The sequence below is a fragment of the Artemia sp. Qi Xiang Cuo genome, chromosome 2, assembly GCF_049724085.1.
Source record: "Artemia sp. Qi Xiang Cuo chromosome 2, ASM4972408v1, whole genome shotgun sequence".
Lineage (NCBI taxonomy): Eukaryota > Metazoa > Arthropoda > Branchiopoda > Anostraca > Artemiidae > Artemia > Artemia sp. Qi Xiang Cuo.
The window spans coordinates 38283866-38299777 of NC_142795.1; the positions used below are offsets into that span (position 1 = coordinate 38283866).

The 15912-nt window shown below is 36.7% G+C and overlaps 1 long non-coding RNA gene across 1 annotated transcript in view; it reads left to right on the top strand.

The window, feature by feature from the left end:
- LOC148955205 (uncharacterized) overlaps positions 1-8174 on the top strand; it is a 37183-nt gene extending 29009 nt beyond the window's left edge. The window contains exon 2 of the long non-coding RNA XR_016143718.1: positions 7912-8174. This is a non-coding gene — a long non-coding RNA (uncharacterized LOC148955205). The remainder of the gene's footprint in view (positions 1-7911) is intronic.
- The last annotated feature ends 7738 nt before the right edge of the window (positions 8175-15912 follow it).

The window sequence follows — 15912 nt, forward strand, 5'->3', positions numbered from 1 at the left end:
GTCATTCGTGATTATAGCTCGCACATAACTCTCAAAAATCAGATATAACCCGGCGCTCCCAAATTTATATTGTAAGCGTACACACAGGTGACTAGCAATTCCTACGGTTATATTTTACTGGATCTTAATCAGAGCACGCCCGAGGATCTACGTGTAGTCACTGACATTTTCAACAATGAAATTACAGTATATCTTCCGGTGAACAGTAGAAAAGGCTATTAGTCGCCATTATGACACTGAAGAAACTACACGAACAGCGGCATCTGTTTTCCGTTTTAAGCACTTCAAAACCACTGCTTAGGAAGGCTATACTCGAACATGGTGTTGACAGTAATTTCATTAATCTAATACCAGAACTTTGTTTAAATTTCTCCGAGGGCAATGTAAAACTATCATATGTTGTTGGACAGCATAAAAAAAAACATCATTCCACTGGACGCACTTGGGCTTGCAAAAACAAGGGAAAAAATTTAAAAAAAAACGGCTCCTTCAAGCGGGTGGTAGCTTTTTCACACTTTAACTACAGATAATTGCAGGACTTGTAAGCAGTTTTCTCTAGTGAGAGAATGTCAAAACCCTATAAATTGACACCATTTGAACTTGTCCTCTCGCCCATCGAACATTTTGAAGACAATCTAAGCAAATTCATAAATGACGAGAATATTGCCTATGACAAAAACTAAAATTTCTTCAGGATGCAGTATGACTTAAGGACAAACATAAACCTTATTTGGAGAGACCCACCGTCGCTGATCCCTTTAAACAAGGAACATCTCCTCATGATTATGTACTGCAATCAAAGGACAAGGACTTGAACTCAATCGTATCGAAAATTGGAAACCTTTTGCCATTGACCTATCGAGAACAGATTAAAAGAGTCTTATCATATCTCATGTTAGAAACTGACGATCAAGTTCAAGTCGAGAGCACAGGGAAACAAATTATAATTCAGTGAAAAAGTTATAATCTAGTTGATTTAATTTGTGATATGATTACGAATCGTAAAAGACTCTTATCCTTTGATGATAATCTATACACCTTTCTGTATGTATCAAACTTTCCCAAAAGTCTTATTGGCAATAAGCAAATTCTAAAGAAACTAAGAGAATATAGTCCTCCAACAACACCTTTTAAAAAAGAAGAAGAAGATTCAATATTTGAAGATACTATCAGCAGCAGCAATGATTTTACAACACCTGTGGCTGCTAGTCAAAAGCGAAGACGAATTGATTCGCCCGCCAGTGTGCAAAAGGGGAGTGGACATTACACTACGTGTCTACGTTCAAAACGGATGAAGTTTTGAAAGGTGTCTATGAAAATATTGGCGAAGCAAGAAGTTTAAGTTCTCCCAAAACGCTTTCCAAAGCTGTCCCAGGCCCCAACACCACATTGAAAAATGCAAAAGAGTATCTAGAAAATGAACCGAGTTACACACTACATCGGAATCACAGGCTTCGCAGTAAACAATATTGACAAACTAAAGCCTTTTTCCCTCTGCATATAATCCAAACGGATCTTTTAACTTTAGACGCACTTCAACAGCGTCACAATGCGCCCTACAAATATATTCTAGTGGCAATCAGTATATTTAGTCGCTATGCCTATGCCATTCCACTGCGGTCAAAGAGAGGTGTTGAAGTTGCTCGGGCCATTGAAAGTATTCTAAAACAGGATTCATATAGAAAAATTCAATCGGATCGTGGCAGTGAATTTGTTAATCCCCATGTGCAAAAGGTTCTTTTGAAATATAATACAACACTTTATCATAGTCACAGTCCGATAAAGGCTGCATTGGCTGAACGATTAATAAGAACGATTCGTCTATTAATTTCAAGATATTGCACATTGAAAAATACATCGGCTTTTATTCATGATTTAGATAAAATCATGTTGATTTATAATCAACGACCCCATCGATCTCTGTCATACTCTACACCAACGGATGTTCACTACAATGAAAATACATTTGATGCTCTTCTAAAGCAATACTCCAAGGGTGAAAAGGAGAAAAAGAAGAAGAAATTCAATGTTGGTGATACTGTTCGAATTAATAGAACCACCAATGTTTTTGAAAAGGGAAATTATTTATGGAGCACTGAACTTTTTAAAGTGTCCAAAATCCTAGACACCATACCCATAACTTATCGACTGCGAGACGCCAAAGATGATGAGATTCTCGGCGGTTTTTATGAATATGATCTGCAAAAAGTTAGAAACACTAGTGAAATGTATCAAATTGAAAAGATATTAAAGAGTCGTACACGCCATGGTAAGAGACAGTTGCATGTTCGCTGGCTAGGATACAACTCTGATTTTGATTCTTGGGTCACTGCTGAAGATATTGAAAATGCCCAATGATTTCTATGTGACTTTCATGTCCAATGTTTCTGATCCTCTCTACAACGACTTGAATAGAACAAGTGATTTTTGGACGAAACTCTCCCCCACCATCAAATTTAACGGAAAGTATGAAGTGGCTCTTGTCGACTGTATTCTCAAAAATACCTATGACATCCTGAGAAAGGATCATAAATATGAAATAAAAATTAGACCCTATTATTGGCCGCCACCACCAGGTGATCAAGAACAAATTCAAAAAATCAATTGGTTGGATTATCCTTATATTGAATTACCCTATGAAGAACTCACCTGTATGAATGATTTATTTCATTCTATCAATAAATGAAAGTCCTCTCGTAAAAAGGGAGCTTTTCATTTCAAATATTCAAAGGAGAAGTGTAATATCTATATGAGTTCAGCCATTGCCAACAAAAATGTTATTCTTAGCTATAATCTGAAGGATGTTCTTGGTTTTAAGCTCAATGTAATCAATGGTAGAAGTGCCGGAAACTCTAATTTCATTTTCGATGACTACCCGACTGCCTTCTTCACGGACACCTGTACATTTCTCTACGCTTCATTTGCGGAAACATCTCGGGTTGGTAATTCAAATGTTCCCCTCCTACGAGTTCTTGAACGAAAAACCAATCAAGAACATATTCATCACTACAATATAAAGCATCTTCAGTATATTCCCGTAAACACTTCCTATTTGGAACTCTGTCAGTTAACACTAAGAAGCGAATTGGGTGATCCAATAGCAATTTCAAAGGGTTTGGCTGTGATTACATGCCATTTTCGACCCATCGTTCAACAGCAAGATGTCTAATAGAAAAATTGGTATTCACTTGTCCTGATATTGACCGCTATGTTAATACTCTTGGTCCAAGACAACAGGGCAATGGAATGGACTATTACAAAGGACGCTCGTCAATGTCTGGCTACGGTCTTTGCAGTTGGTTTGCTAAGCTGTTTCGCTCTGCACTACCTCTGGCTAGAAAATATATTGTACCGGCTGGGACAGATTTTGCATCCTATACATTATACGACTGGGGCTCTGGCAAGGATTTTAAAAAAATGCTTCGGAAAATCTTAGGTCCAGTGCGCGAACCCTTGGCGAGAGATTAAAAAAAACTGGAAAAGGCTTAAAAAGATCAAGAAACAATGCTTCCCTCATCAGTCTCTAATCAGGACTGATACGTATTATATCCCTTTTGTGAAAGAAAGGAAAAAAAAATCCGACACATAGTTTAACCAGGAGCCCCTGAATGAATAGAATTGTCAGATCGAAACTAGATTTCTTCTCCTAAAATGTCCTACCTACCGCATAAGGATTCTCAACCTTCAATCACCGCCTCATTGAATCTATTCAATGCTGAAAATGTTGATGTGAGTGTCAAGCATGGATACTATGAACAATTTTATCCACAACACCCCTCTCTGATAATATCCACTTTCAAATTTATTCCAATGAAGACTACTTTATGGACATGTCTTCAACATTTATAGATTTGCAAATGAAAGTTCGGAAATCCGATAATACAATGCCAATTCGGGCCGATAGGATATCCTATGAAAATTGTATATTACATAATTTATTTCGTCAAATTAATGTCTACATCAATGGCACGCTGGTGAGCACAGGCAACAATGTCTCAAATTATACAAGCTATATGCAATTCATGCTGATGACACCCAAGTCATACAAAGAATTGAGAGGCGCCTCCAATGGATATGAATATATTACTAATACTGATAGTACAGATGCACTTAAAAATGCTACAACTACTGAATTACATCCAGTTGGAAAAATATATCATGAAATATTTAATATACCCCAATGGCTGCCGCCCAATGTTAAAGTGGATATAAAACTAACGCTTGTACCCTCCAATTTCATATTGAGAAAGGAACTTGCTGGCAATCCCGATGTAAGTCTCTCCCTCATCTCGGCACTACTTCATGTACGCAAACAACAGGTTCTGAGTTCAGTTGCTTTGGCCGTGGAAAAACTGAGAGCCAATGGCAACAATATTAAACTACTTGTTCCTCATACAATCACCAATCAGCGTCATATTGCAATGGGCTCACGCACCTTCACCGATTCATCCCTTATCAATGGTGAAATCCCTTCGAAAATGGCTTTGGTCTTTGTAAAAAGCACCAGTGCAATTGGATCCTGATCTGAATGTCCATATAAATTCGAGATGTTTGGACTTTTATCTCTTTTATGCAAAGTAAACGGTATCCCCCTTTACAATCTATCTTTAGATCGATCTTATAGAAAACTGTATGAATTGACCATGCAAACCCTAGACCAAGACTCTCAACTATTTGAAAATGGTATAACCGAAGACATGTTTGCTAAAACACATGGTATCATTGTACTGGATTTGTCTGGCACACAGGATATGAGTATAGTACGTATGGGGACTGTGCGTTTAGAGTGTACATTTGCCGACCCATTGGCTGAGAGTATTGCCCTAATCTCACTAAATCAATATGAAACCTATTGGGAAATCACTCCCGAAGGCAGTGTTCTACTAGACTTGGTACCATGAACACCAGTCAAATAATAAATGTATTTAATATAGACCCCTTCATGTCCAAGTAAAAATCCTACCGTCTACCCTCGGACTATCTTGGAAAAATTGAACGAGTCAAAAATGTCTTAATAATTGTTAATATCAGTCCTTCGACTGTGCTGACGGGTCATTGGTTGTGCATCTTTCAAACAATAAAGACGATTGAATTTTTTGATCCTCTTGGTCTACCCTATACATTCTACACACCCCACATCAGCAACTATATTGAGAGCAGTGGGAAAACTATTATTCAAAATCGGAAGAGGGTACAGGATCTAATAAGTAAAAGCTGCGGCTTTCACGCACTACTATATTTTGTATTCCAATGATCCGGATATACTTACAAGAAATTTCTCCACAGGGTTGTTAAAAATTAACGTCTTAACGACTGTTTAGTGTAAAATAACTTCTCTTACCTAAACGGTATCTATTTTAGTGCCCTAAGAGAAAAGTACTTAAAAAATATATGTGAATTTGTTTACTAATAAAATGTATATATATACAACAATGTCTTTAAATCTTCACTTTAGATTTCTTCATCTTCGATGTATTGGCAACTATCGTGAACCACTAATGCCGATAAATCATTTGAATTCACTGTATATTGATCTTGATTGACTGCAAAGTCAGGGTCACATTTTCTACAGTGCAATGTAACTTCACTCTTGTCATATCTCTTTGTAAAGTCAATAATACTATTTGTATTCATATTATGAAATTTACGAGTTTCAATCTGTCTATTTGAAGCAATAACACATACAGTGTTATCAAATGGTGAATCAAAGTCCGTCACTGCTCAATAAAAACCGCTTGGTTTATAGTCATTGCAGTCGGTGTCATCACAACTATTACGTAGAAACGAGATTGTATTGTTACCCCAACAGTTTAATCGTAGGCCTGATCCTTTTTCCCAGACTAATTTAAATTCAAGACGATACCAATCTCGTAGAAATAAACTAAAATCAAGTTTGGGATTCTTTCCAATCATAGAGGGGTAAGTATTCTCCCACTGATCACATTTATCATAGTGACAATTGGAGCACAGGTGCCCTCTAGGATGAGAGTCACACACAACCTCAAGACATGAATTACATCCTTTAATTTGTACTGCATAGCCTCTATGTAATTTACAAGGATTACATAATTTACACTTTTCAATATAGTCATCAATAATTGTACAATTCTCACATTGATTCCAACTGCCAAGAGTGTACACGCACAATGGACATATATAGAACATTTTTTGGTTTCCGATGTCAACTCACTCACAGCTAAAACGAGACTGATTCTCTTCGTTCGATAAATTCAACGAGAGGAAAATGTGGGAGAGAGGAGTAACTATGTATCAGTACCTCTTTGGAATGACGGGGGGAGCCATCTACATTGAATCCATTGGCAATGTTTTCAAAAGTATATACACAATATGATTCTGTTTTGTTCCAATTAATATATCAATAAATTGAGTATAAGCATTTGAATTACATTTTAAAAGTTTCATACAATAGTCCAATGGGGGAGAATCACTTCTCATTATATTGTCAATTGTTCCCCGACAAGAGAATATCCTGCGTTTAAGTGATAACTTGAGAACATCATCATCCAAAATCAAATTTTTTTCCATAAACACTGGATTTGATCTTATTCTCTCTTTCTCAAATTTTTTCATTTTTCGATCCTTTCACTGCGACTGCTGACTCTAGACTGACCCTGATTCGTTAGCCATAACCAGAAAAGAAAGGGAACATTTTCGATTTCGAAACAATTTTATTGAATAATTACAACACCAACATCAATTATACAGAGCATGTACAATCAGCGATACTGTTTATTGTCTTCAATATGTTTCACCAATGCACTTAAAGCACATTGAAGTCTATTCACATGTGCTATATCAACTTTAGCGGCGAAACATAATTGATCCTCCATTTTAAATTTGCTCAAGAATATCACATATCTTGCATATACTGCATCCCATTCCAGACAAAGCCGTGATCCTTTCGTAATTTCCACCGCAATGTTTGGTGCTCTTGTACTATTATCATCAATTCCACTATCAACTTCTAATAGTGTAAACATTCCACTCATCGCCATCAACACAAATATATATCGAAATGAGTAAAGTCAAAACTGTTCTTCTTCTCACTCCTTGAATTCTATTCACAGACTAATAAAACTATAGCAAAAAACCCATTCCTTATATTCCCACCGTCGCTACTATGTAACCAGCCCTCTGATTGGCTGAGAAGTAGGATGTATCCGACTCGCTGATTGGCTGAGAAGGAAACACGTGATCTAACTGTTTCCGGGAAAGTCATAACATTTGGCGAGAGCAATAACAACAAATACTATGTCTGGACACCATGACATTCGCGAACGATTACGCAATCAAGTTCTCGGAAATTCACTTCCCCCTCGAGTCCTAGATCAATAACATTGTTCCCGTTAGAATTCAATGCGCATGTGCAACCTTCGTCCCGGAGTTATTACACATAGAAACATCAAATAAATCGACCTTGGAAAAAGAGGTCATTGACCCCATTACGTAATCATTCTCCCTAGGGAGGCTATGCCCTTATTTGGTGCCCCGTCAGTATTAAAAATGCTGACATGACCACGTGGTCATGTCACGAGTCGGACCCCCATCTCTACTAATAACAGAAGATGGAGGGAAAAAAAAAGAAAAGAAATAAAATAGTCTAATAGTAAAATGATCAAACAATATTTTTCTTAAATAATCCAAAATGAGAAAGAACTCATTTTGGAGACAAAGTATTGATATTGACAAAGTCTCCTTTGTCAATACCAATACAAACTTGTACTTGATTAAAGGAGTAGCGATTATCCTTTAGACGATTGTTCGATGACACAACGAAAAGACCAACACAACATAAAAAGAACAACCGAGGTTTGGCAAAGTCATGATAAAAATTGCATATATTAAAAAGTCCCATCCCCTCCTTTTATCAATTAGCAATTTAATTTTTAGGTAAAGAGGTTTGCAAAATATTGACCCAAGTAAACATGGCGAAAAGAGAGCAAGAGATTAAACTGGATGAAACAGATTTCGATGAGATACGTCTGATAAACAAGAGGAAGCCGTTAATCCTACAAGGAAAAGATCCCGACGAAAAAGAAAGCAAAAACAAAAATGGATAAAGAAACAGAAAAAAGAAGCCGTCAACCAGAAGAAAGAAAGTCATAAATTTAAAGTCAAATCTATAAGCGATTAAAAATGAATTCTTACTCGAATTTTTATTGCTTCTTTCCTTTCTTATTATTTTTTTCATTTTAAATCAGATCCTAGAGTACAGTGATTGAACTACTGGTGCTTTACTGAGAACATAAAAGACCAAAAAAAGAACGTGATTTGTTTTAGGAGCAGAAAAAGTCTTTAAATAGTCTACAGAAAATAAATACTGATTTAAAAGTCTCTATATTTTCGTTATAGTCACGATATCAATATCCTTTGGTATACAATTTGAATTCTTTGAACATAACTCAAGCAAGCTAATTTTTCAGTAAAAAGTTTGTTTTTCAAAATTCTATAAAGGTAGAGAAAAATCATGAGTCAATTTATATGAGCAACTTTTAAGGATGTATGTTGCATAAACTCCGAAGAAATAAACGTTTTAAGTTTTAACTTCACCATTTACTTCCCTTAAAAAGATTCTGGTTGTCTTTAACGCTAATTTTTTCTCTTCTTTATTCTTTTTTTTCAAATTTGCATGCTAAACCGGCCAAAAAGAAAACGGAAAGTAAATAAAGGCTTTACTTCTGAGCTCTCTCAAACTTTCCCTCGAAATGTGAGCAACTTTATCATATAAATAATAGCTATATATTTATAGGTTTTTCAATTATTTATCTCAAAAATATTTATAATTATTTATCTTATTTTCATAAATGTTTATTTCATTTTCAGAATTATTTATTTCCTATGTTTATATATTTCGTAAATATATAACAAATTTCTATATAATAAATATAAAATAAACTCCATATAATGTATTTATTTCATAAATAATTGTTATTATTTGTTATATATTTCAGAAATTCAATTATTTATGAACCATCCTGCTTTGATTTTATTATAGATTTTTTGCAACATAAAGTCAGGAGCGCTAATTTACGAAAGGGTTTTGGGGAGGGCAACATGTATTTCTAATGTGAATATATTCCGAAAATGCATTAATTTTGCTCTTTAGGACTATTATGTAAGTGTTTTATCAGGCACGCGCACAAGACTCGAAGAGTTTATACTAAACATATAAAACCCAAGAATATATGAAAAACCGAAGTTTTTCCAAGTTCATCAAAGTTTGGTACCCTTTGGAGGAGGAAGGGATGAAGACAGGAACTTCAGAAAAACTAAATTGCGGGTTGAGGAGCGTTGCCTGGAGCACGCATAGCAGGACAAATTATGTGAAGAACCATAAATAAAGTAAGTATTTCATGGAGAATGGACTTTAAATAAAGGTTTCAAATAGTTTCCGATTAATTAATTATCTCAGAACTTTTACTCATTGGGATTTTGGCCCTATTTGTGGCAGAAAATGGACTGTTGTGACGCGATCACTTTTGTTACCTATAAAAACTCCTAGAACTAGTAATTTCCGTTAAATGTATCCCCCTCATTATAACTTGCGACCTCAGCTTCAATACAATCATCCTTTGGAAAAAGATCACCAGTTACTCTTAAATTGAATACAATTTTTAGAAGGTGTTATGTAGCGTTTAACCGATGGTCAATCAAATAAAAGTTTTATTCTATCTACACAAAAACACCTTTTAGAAGCGCTTGGGGGCCTGGGCATGTTATCGGTTCAGTTAAAAGTGGTTCAATCCCATGTCAAATGACAACATATTTTAAATTCAAAATCACAGGCACTGAAAGAGCGAAGTGGGCTCTATGTCTTATTTGTTTGTTTTCTTTTATTTTTACCAAGGCAATTCGTATGGAATAAGATGTCGTAGAAACTTCGGAGGGAAATCATTCTAATAGAAATTGAAACTTCTAGTGCCCTTTATAAGAGTCAGAAGTAATTGGAGGGCAAGTATCCCTCCACCCCCCCCCCCAAAGACATCCGATCAACGTTTTGAGATAACCAGTTTGGTCGCATAGTTGAAAGGTCCTTTAACTATGCCTCTAGAGATTACAACCTTCCCCTTCTTTGGTACCCAAAAAGGCTAAGGGTATTAAGGTGAAGCTTCCAGGGAATGTTGAGGGGATGGACCAAAAGGCATTATGCGCACTCTACTACTACAACTAGTACTTCTACTGCAACTACTGCTAAGGCTAAAGGTATTAAGGGGATAATTTAAGTAAACATTCAGGGGAAAGTTGAACTAAATCAAAACATATTATGTGCATACAGGTTGTCAATAGGGTATATCAGCAATGTCTTAGGAACAACTTAGAGCATTAAGTTGAAACTTCCAGCACATGATGAGGGGGGGGGGTGTTCAGCTTATCAAGAAGAAACAGGTTGCGTTCTACTGCTGCTACTACTGTTACTACTACCACAACTGCTATTATTACTAAGACTAAGGGCATCAAGGTAAAAATTTCAGGGAATATTGAGTGGAAAATTGAAGTAAACAAAACAAACTATGTGCATATAGTTTGTCAAAAAGGTGTATGAACAATATCTTAGAGAGGGCTGAGATTATTAAGTTGAAACGTAGAGGGCATGTTGTGGAGGATGTTGAACTAACAAAAAGGCAATGTTTGCCTCCTATTACGAATTTACTGCTACTACTAAAGCTAACAGAAAATGTTGAGGGGATGTTGAACTAAAGCAAAACAAACTGTATGCAAGCAAGTTGTCTAAAAGACATATCAGCAATTTCCCAAGAATTTCTTAGGATGTTAAGTTGAGACTTAAGGGTATGTCGAGGGAGGCGTTAAAAAACAAAAGGAGCAATGTGCATACTGCTACTAATATTACTACTATGGTTATTACTACTACTGAGGCTAATGGTATTAAGGTGAAGCTTCCAGGGAATGTTGCCGGGCATATTTTAACTAAATCACAACACACTCTGTTCATGTAGATTGTCAAAAGGGGATATCAGCAATATCTTAGGAACAGCTTTGAGCAGTGGTTCCCAACCTTTTTCAAATCCCGTACCCCTTAAAAAAGATTTTGATCGTGGAGTACCCCTTAAAAAAATTAAAAAGCAAAATAATATTGAAAACAATAATAAACCTAACGTCGACATATCAAGGTCAAGCATTCATGAAGTTAACACCTCTTATTTTCTGAGAGGATTATCTCTTGAAAAAAACAGTTTTTGGCTATATTGTCTGTCAGACTGTGTGATTGAACTATTTGCACTGTTTCATTTGGATTGAATTATTTCATTTGGATAATTAGAAGGTGTTAATTGGAAAGTGGGGGGGACTTAAAAATGCCCCCCTTGCGGGTAAGTCATTGTTTTGTGACTTTACATTGAGATTTCATTACTCTTGTACCAACGATGGCTGAAAGTGAAAAAAATATTTTCAATCCGTTACTGAATTTTGTTACAAAAGCACTTACCGATGGAATAAAATTGGAGTGTATCCTAAAAGCGTGGGTTGCTTTCTATACACATGAAGATGTTATAAAGGCAAAGCGAATCCTTCATACTGAGTTGAATATTACGAATCGTCTTGTGACCTACTCTAAAGATGAAGACAATATCATTGAAATGTGCAAAATTCTAGTTTCAGCTGCGAAAAATAATGTGAGCATGCCAAAATTTGTCATCTTTAACCCCTGCTCGGTTCCGGTCATCAGAGATGCGGTGACATCGGAGATGCAGCAAATGCAACAGTTACTGCCAAATTAAATGAAATCTCTTGCAAGCTTTATAGTTTTGTAGCTACCCAGACCACTTCAGCCACCAGTATTTTCACAAGCAGTCGTAGTGCCCTTGAAACGTACAAGCCTAGAAACTCCACCTATTCTGTTATCTTGAAAAATCCCCCCAAGGAACTTAATGGCCCAAATGACCGGAAAGCTTTCATAGACAGTTTCTGTGAAAATACAAATGACATTAGTGAACTTCGCAAATCTGCAAACGAATGGAAGCTTGTGGTCAGGTCGAAAGCTGCAGCAGCGAAAATCGTTGAGAAAGCGAAATCTTCTAAGCCCGATCTCAAAATTACTGTTCGAGAACCACTGCACATAGCTTTGCTTCGAAATGTCCCTGAGTATATAAACTGTGAAGGAATAAAAAATCTAATCCCGAATAGTACGAAGACTGAACAGTGCGGAAAATCCCGTTCTTTCAAAGTGTATTTTGACACTTTCAGTGAGCTCCAGCAATTTCTGAGTGTTTCGGTGATTATCGGCTACGAGCGTCTACCTGCTGATCCGTTTAAGTTCTTGCCAAGACGATGCTATAATTGTCACAAAATCGGTCACCTCGCTTCCCAATGTACAGCTGAACCTTTATGCTCTAGATGTGCCTCAAATGAGCATTGTTCTATGCGAGATGAACCATGCAGACAGCCGACATTCTGCGTTGAATACAAAATCGGCAGTCACACGTGTTACAGTGTAAAATGTCCCTCAAAGAGTAATCCACAAAAAAAATGACATCTGAAGCTTCTACAGTTAAATGTTTATCGTGGAGCATTAATGGCTCGTTCGCGAATAAAATTCCGATCTTAGATGTTGTGTGTGAGCAAAATGAAGTTGTCTGTTTACAAGAACATTTCGTCACAAGCCGCAGTAAAAGTATTCTTAGTTTTAATAGTTCAGTATCGGTTTATTCAGTTTCAGCGAAGCAGCTAAGTGGAAAAGGGCGACCCTCCGGTGGTATTGCCACTTTCGTTCGTTCGAGTCTAAGATCTAGTGTATTTGAAGTCAATGATAATTTTCTGGCGATTCGTGTTGAGGGCTGTGTTTTTATTAATGTATAATTGCCTACAAATTACAATGATGAGCGTTCGGAGCGTGCTTTTACTTATTCTAGTGATAAACTCGGCCAGTGTATTAACCGTATTAGATCCTTAAGGCTTCAATGCATATTAGTTGGTGACTTCAATTGCGACTTGAATGAACCGCTCTTATCTAGGTCTTTGTTGCTTAGTATTTTTGGAGACCAGTTTGACCTCAAGTGCAAAGATTTGAATTTTACACACGTACACACCTCAATGTCCACATCAGATCTCGATCACGTCGTTGCGTCCGCATATCTCAGAATTTTGCCAGTCAAGTTTTTGCTTGATTTTCAGCTGTCTGATCACTTACCATTAAAGTTCTCAGCCAAGATTCCTTGCCATAGCTTGGATACACAAACGCAAACAACTTCGAAAACACCTCCTAGGTCTCGCCGTGATTGGCGTAAAATTAACCCTGTTTTATTTCAAGAAGAAGCCGCCAGAGTCCTTAGTAAGATCCGTGTCCCTTTCATCTTCTCTCTGGATTAACTGCTCTTTCAATGGAGGAAACACAACGTCAGTTGACTTTTATTGAGCAGAAATTGGTCATTCCCTTCGCTGTGCTGAAAAAGCTGCCGTCCCTCTAAGTAGACCCAGTCATCATACCCTTCCTGGCTGGTCTGAAAATCCAGAGTTAGTGGATACCCATTCTAATTCTGAATTTTGGCTTCAACTTTGGATTTCTTGTCGACGACCCCGTTCGGGGGTAGTCAATTCAATCCGCCTTCTCACAAAAAGAAAATTCACGAAGGAGCTAAAAGATCACAGAAAAAAGATGATTGCTATCGAATCTACACGGGCCAAAATTAATCCTTCTCTCCTTTGGCGTTTTCTGTCCTCTAAAAGCGATTCTTTATCCGCATCTGCTATCCCTGATTCTGAATGGTACGCATATTATGGGTCAGAATTTTCGCCTCCTGACCCAGCCCTCAATGAAAGATACGAAGCTGAGTTGGACGACTGCTTAGATAGTTGTCCTCGGAGTGACTATCTTGTAACGGAGGGAGCTCTATGCAAGGCCATCTCTCACCTAAAACCTAAAAAATCTTTTGGGATTGACGGGATCAGTGCACTCCATCTAAAAAGTGGTGGGCCCGCTCTCATTAGTCATGTAACCCTCCTGATGCAGATTATCCTCATTCAGGGTATTGTCCCAACCACTTTCTAAATTGGAGACCTTACGCCAGTTCCTAAAAAAGGAAATGTTACCATACATTGCTTCTTTGTCTTTCCATTCACGGTTGGTACTTTTCTCATTATCTTCTTTGAATATTTATTCGCAGATGAGTTTGAAAAGCTTGGTTGCAGTCCACCCCGACAATTTGGCTTCCAAAGCGGTATTGATTTTGTGGAAGTGCTCTATGTTGTTGCATTTGTCCTCCTGGATGCACACAAATCAGGAGAAAGTCTAGCGATTGGGAGCTTAGACCTGCAAAGAGCCTTTGATTCATTGATTCATGCGCTTATGTTGCTAAACTCAGCTAAAAGAGGAGTGAATTCAAATATCATCCGGGCTTTCCGTGATCTTTATTCTTGCCTTCGCGTGCGACTCAAGCTCCCTCCCGATAAAGGTCTTCCGCCAGCCCCACGGTCAGCTTTGATACCAGTCCGTAAAGGTGCCCGTCAGGGAGCAGTTTTGTCCCCCAATTTCTTCAACAAGTACATTATTGAATCTCAAGACAGCTGTTCCTTATAATGCATTCTCAGTTCCATTGACATCTCCCTAGTATGCTTTACTGTTGACACGCTGAATCTCAGCCGGACGCTTAACCGCCTTTCAGAAATATTCTCATGTCTGCAGTCCAACTACAAGAAAGTCAGTCTGAGATTTAACTCCCAAAAGTTGGAAGTCTTGCTTTACAATTGGAAGAATGACCCTCCTACTAATATCGCACTAGGTAATTGCTCAGTAAAACCAGTTGATAAAATAGTATATCTGGGGCTGCCAATAGGTTCCTCATTGCAGGGTACCCACTCCCTCCTGATCTCACATCTTGAACGACGAATTGCCAGCTCCTATACTTTTATCGTTAAATCCACTCGGAGATTTAACCGTCCATTACAGGCAAGTATTTACAACGCTACCGCTCTGCCACATATATTATATGTGACCCCTTTCTAGAATTTATTGGCAAACCGTGAAAAGTCTAAAATCCGCTCTTTATTTTTCCGTTTTGCAAAGTACCTACTAAAATTGTCACCTTGGACAAAAAATAGTTTTCTGATTCGGTGCTACAACCTAGCGGACCCAAATCTAGATGTTGAGACACTTATTAGCCGGCATAAAACAAAACCAGCAATTCTAAAGCACGAGTGGGCAACTTTGCTTGTTTAATTTCCCCTCTTGTTTCCCTTTTTTTTCTTTTTTTTTCTCCTTTCAAAAGTTGTTGTCTTTGTTGCTATTTTCGGAGAAGTTGTTGTTTCTGTTGTAATCTTAGAGTATGTTATCTTTCTGTTTCCACTTTTCGTACTATTTTGTATACTATTTAAGAAGTTGTTGCTTTTGTTGTTATTATTTTTTTTTCTTTAGTATATTATCTTTTTGTTTCCTCTTTTCGCATTTTTGTATACTCTGTCATAGTACATTTGTTGTATACGACGGGTTTTCAATATATATATATATATATATATATATATATATATATATATATATATATATATATATATATATATATATATATATATATATATATATATATATATATATATATATATATATATATATATATATATATATATATATATATATATATATATATATATATATATATATATATATATATATATATATATATATATATATATATATATATATATATATATATATTTATATTTATATTTTTAAACCATTTTGCATGACCATTTATGAACAGAAAATTTAATACTTCTCAATGAGATCCTTGAAAAATTAAAATGAGCACCTGGAGAAAAATCTGGAGAACGTAAACAGGAAGGGTGTGTGAAAACACAGGATGGATGGCTCCCAATCCCCCCGTTGCTTTTCCTGGCTAAAGGGCCATGAAATGAATATCAGCACCGCCTGTAGGGACTGTAAAG